This window comes from Ursus maritimus, unplaced genomic scaffold (assembly GCF_017311325.1).
Source record: "Ursus maritimus isolate PB19 unplaced genomic scaffold, ASM1731132v1 scaffold_9, whole genome shotgun sequence".
Taxonomy (NCBI): domain Eukaryota; kingdom Metazoa; phylum Chordata; class Mammalia; order Carnivora; family Ursidae; genus Ursus; species Ursus maritimus.
In genome coordinates, this window is record NW_024427107.1 from 80,107,214 (window position 1) to 80,112,296 (window position 5,083).

The window sequence follows — 5,083 nt, forward strand, 5'->3', positions numbered from 1 at the left end:
AGCTGCACGAGCCGCCGCAGCTCTTCGTTCTCCTGCGCCAGCCGCTGGATCTCCTGCCGCAGGCCCTCGTAGCTGCTGAGGAGGGACATGCCCGGCATTGGGGGCGGCAGCTGCCAGCAGCTGGCGGGCTGGCCAGGGACAGCGGACCGGACCCCGTCATTGTGAGGTCAGCGGCTGCCCCTGCCCCCGTGCCTCAGCCGCATTCCGGGGCCCAGCAGTTCCGACCGCCTTGAGCAGGGCACACCCGACCTCTGACCTCTTGTCCCTGGAGTCCCTCTAGGAAACCCCTCCTGGAGGGTGAAAGCTTCCTTTTTTAAATTTTTATTTTATTTTAATTCAATTAATTAGCACATAGCATATTGTTCATTTCAGAGGTAGAGGTCAGTGATTCATCAGTTGCATGTAACACCCAGTGCTCATCACATCAGTGCCCTCCTAATGCCCATCACCCAGTTACCCCAGCCCCCCACCCACCTCCCCTCCAGCAACCCTCAGTTTGTTTCCTAGAGTTAAGAGTCTTTTATGGTTTCTCTCCCTCTCTGATTTCGTCTTATTTTATTTTTCCCTCCTTTCTGCTATTATTCTCTGTTTTGCTTCTTCAATCCCACATATCAGTGAGATCATATGATAATTGTCTTTCTCTGACTGACTTATTTCACTTACCATAATACCCTCTAGTTCCATCCTGTCATTGCAAATGGCAAGATTCCATTTCTTTTGATGGCTGAGTAATATTCCAGCGTATATGCAGACCACATCTTCTTTATCCATTCATCTGTCAATGGGCATCTGGGCTCTTTCCATAGTCTGGCTCTTGTAGACATTGCTGCTATGAACACTGGGGTGCAGGTGCCCCTTCGGATCATTACATTTGTATCCTTGGGGTAAATACCCAGTAGTGCAATGGCTGGGTCGTAGGGTAGCTCTATTTTTAACGTCTTGAGGAACCTCCATACTGTTCTCCAGAGTGGCTGCACCAGCTTACATTCCCACCAGCAGTGTAAGAGGGCTCCCCTTTCTCCACATCCTCGCCAACATCTGTCGTTTCCTGACTTGCTAATTTTGGCCGTTCTGACAGGTGTGAGGTGTATCTCACTGTGGTTTTGATTTCCCTGAAGCTGAGTGATGTTGAGCATTTTTTCATGTGCTTGTTGGCTGTTTGTATGTCTTCTTTGGAGAAGTGTCTGCTCACTGGAAGCTTCTTTATCCCAGCCTGGCACAGATGTATTGCACGGAGAGGGAGTCAAAGATTCGGGCCTCCCCGTGGCCACCAGCTGCAGCATCTCCAGCCGCCCGTGCCAGGACACGGGGCTGGGTGACTGGGCACGGTCCCCGAGGTGGTCACAGCCAGCACAGCATCTGAAAGGGCCGGGAAAGTGGATGTTTGCGCTGCCTTGAAGGAGGGGCTCTTCTGGCCCAGCAGCTGAGGGAGCAGCACAGTGAAGACTAGGGCGGGTCAGAATTCCAGGGACATGGGGTGAGTCCGAGAGTGCATTAGGGTGGGGCTGGAAGCAAAGAGATGGGGCGGGTGGTGCCAAGCCTGGGGCAGGGGTTGGGGGGGGCAGCACACATGGAGGCCAGGCCCCCCCGGAGGGGGCAGTACAGACGGGGACACAACCTCATGGGAAAGGGCGGGGCAGGCAGCAGGGAGACCCTGCAAAAGGGCTGAGGACCTCAGATTCCCAGTGGCAGGGGAGCCACCCCTAAGGGTAGCAGTGGACTGTACAGTTAGGGCCCACGAAGGACTTCCGTCTCTCACCCAGTGCGCCTTCTAACCGGGCAGTTCTGTGCTGTTGCTGCCCTTTCCTGTCCTCTTCTCAGTTATGATTAGTATTTATTTCACATCATTTCCTTTTTGCTGGTCTGCTCAGTGCAGTTTCCACTTGTTAACCTGGGAACGGCAAGCTCTTGGGAGGGGGGGTCTTTGCAGTGGTGACCGTGGAGGGGGTCTCTGACAGCAGTGTTCCAGGAGACAGGGTGACACCTGCACTTAAGCTCGATGGAAATTATGACAATTTCAATGGTTCCTATAACTAGGAAATATCCTAATTCTAAGGATTATGGAGTAGGGCATTTCTGCAAGGACTAGAGATTTTAACTGAGAGGAATGACAGGCTCAGGGCAGTCAACTTCCAACTCAGACACTCTCAGAGGGGGGACTGTGGTAGGCAGAATTCTAAGGCCCCCACGACTCCTGTGCTGGGTACATGCCCTGCATAATCCCAGAATAAAATGGGTTTCACACCCATGATAAGGTTATTCATATGGCACGGAATGTGCGTGGCCTCTAGGAACTGACATTGCATAGTCAAAATACAAAAAGACGGGGCGCCTGGGTGGCGCAGTCGTTAAGCGTCTGCCTTCGGCTCAGGGCCTGATCCCGGCGTTCTGGGATCGAGCCCCACATCAGGCTCCTCTGCCATGAGCCTGCTTCTTCCTCTCCCACTCCCCCTGCTTGTGTTCCCTCTCTCGCTGGCTGTCTCTCTGTCATATAAATAAATAAAATCTTTAAAACAAACAAAACAAAAATACTAAAAGACAAAGAGAAAACCTCCAAAGTCACAAGGTAAAAATGACTTCTCACATATGAGAAAACCCAGTAAGATCAGAAACAATGGAGGGCAGGAAACAATGAGACGACGTATTCAGTCATTCTTTTAATGACTCAAGCAAGACTCCTAAATTCTGGAAAGTGATCTTTGGGGAATTAAGGTAAAATAAAGACAGTCCAAGACAAAGACAGAGAATTTCCTGCTAGAAGACCTGCCTCACAAGAAACACTGAAGAAAGTTCTTCACAGGATGGAGGCAGAGGAGATCCCGAACTCTTCTCCTTCCAAGGACACAGCAAATTTACAATGCATATGGAGGAATTCCTCCTGAAAAGGCCCTGAAAAGTGGATGAGCAGAGCCTCCACAACAAAGGACAACAAGGCAGCATTGAAATGGGTAAGAGTGGGGCCTCTGGCTCAGTCGGTGAAGTGTGAAGCGTCTGCCTTTGGCTCAGGTCAGGATCTCAGGGTCCTGAGATCTCAGTCGAGCCCCACTTGGGGCTTCCCTTGGGGGAAGTGTGCTTCCCCCACTTGCTTCTCCCTCTGCCTCTGCTGCTCCCCCTACTTGTGCACAAAGGAAACCATCACCAAAAGGAAAAGGCAACCTACTGAACAGGAGAAGATATTTGCAAGTCATACATCTGGTAAGGGGTCAATATCCAAAATACGTAAGAACTCAAATAACTCAACAGGTAAAAAAAACAACAAGCAACCTGATTTAAAAAATGGGCAGAGGATCTGAATAGACATTTTTCCAAAGACATGCAGATGGCCAACAGACGCATGGAAAGACGTTCAACATCCTCGTCATCAGGGACGTGCAAACCAAAGCCACGGTGAGATCGCACCGCACTCCTGTTAGAATGGCTGACGTCAGAAACACAAGAAATAACAAATGTGGGCAAAGATGCGGGAAAAAGGCAACCACTGTGGAAAACGGTGTGACGGTTCCTCAAAAGAATAGGAATAGAAATGCCCTATGACCCAGCTATTACACTTGTGGGCATTCGTCTGAAGAAAAGAAAAACACTAATTCAAACCGATATCCGCTGCCTTCTGATCACAGCAGCACTCTTCACGACGGTCAAGACGGAGGCACCACCCCAGAGTCTGTCCACGGATGACCGGATAGAGGCTGCTGCACACACACTGTCGAGTACCGCACAGCCAGAAAAAAAAGAATAAAATCCTGCTGTTTTTCACAACAAGGATGGACCTTGAGGGTATAATGCTGCATGAAATAAGTCAGATAATACACGATTCACTCATGGGGAATCCGAGCAAAGAAAGGAAACATCAACAAACCCATAGGTACAGACAACAGACTGACGCCACCAGAGGGGAAGGGGACAGGGCAGGTGCGGTGCGTGAAGGGCACCCGGTGGTGGGGCAGGGGCATTCCTCTGGGAGAAGCAGCCTCCCCCAGACGCTGCCCCCAGGGACAGGCAGCCCGGACAGGGGGCTGACTTCCTCTGGGCGAGTGGGGCACGGTCGGAGACACGGAGGTCCTCGCGGTGAAGAACGGTGACAAGGCTCTCACCACAAACGTGGAGGCTTGAAAGAGCACACGTGTAATTCACGTACAGCCCTGGGGGCTGGGAGCTCAGGCAGAGTCTCATGGATTAAGATCACGGTGTTTATAGGAACGGCTCCTTCTGGAGGTTCCGGGGAGAGTTCGTTGGGTGCTGCGTCCAGCGTGCCGCGCTCCTGCGCTTGGGGCTGCGTCACTCCAGTCTCCGTCCCCACCGTCCTTTGCCTTCTCCTCTCCGGTAACCAAATCTCCCTCTGCTTCCATCTCACAAAGATACTCATGATTACACTGAGGGCCTGCCCGGGCATCTCAAACTCCTTAACTTAACTGTATCGGCGAGGTTCCTTGCGCCATACAAGGTACCATTCGTAGCTCTCGGGGGCTGGGATCTAGATCTCTGTGGAGGGTACTCTTCAGCCTGTGACACTGGCCGGACATGAGGCATTCTCCAACCCCACGCTGACCCATCAGCAAAGGGTGGAGCCTCACTGGCGGGGGCTCGAGCACCAGCTTCGGCCAGTTGGTGGACCGCCCCAAGCTGTGCTGACCCAGCCGGGACTCCTAGGAAGCCTGGCTTCAAAAGAAGACCTGGGGGCTGGGGGAGGGCTCTGAGTAGTGACAGCACAGACTGCACACGGGGGCGGGGAGACTTCCGTAACGGTCCGACAAGCTGCTAGATTGATAAACTAGCAAAGCAGCAAGGTCAACAAGCCCGAGGAGGGACGGGCTAATCACACTCCAGAGTCACTGTAACGGATCATCTAAACTGCCCAGTTTTCAACAAAAGCTCATGAGATGTGCGGAGAGTAGTGTAGCAGCTGCCCGGGGATGTGCGGAGAGTAGTGTAGCAGCTGCCCGGGGATGTGCGGAGAGTAGTGTAGCACCTGCCCGGGGACGTAGGTAAGAGGAACTGTCTTGGAAGCCCAGATGTTGGACTTAAGCCACAAAGACATCAAAGCTTTCCTTAGCCAGATGCCCATGAGTGGGGGGGGGGGGAGCCC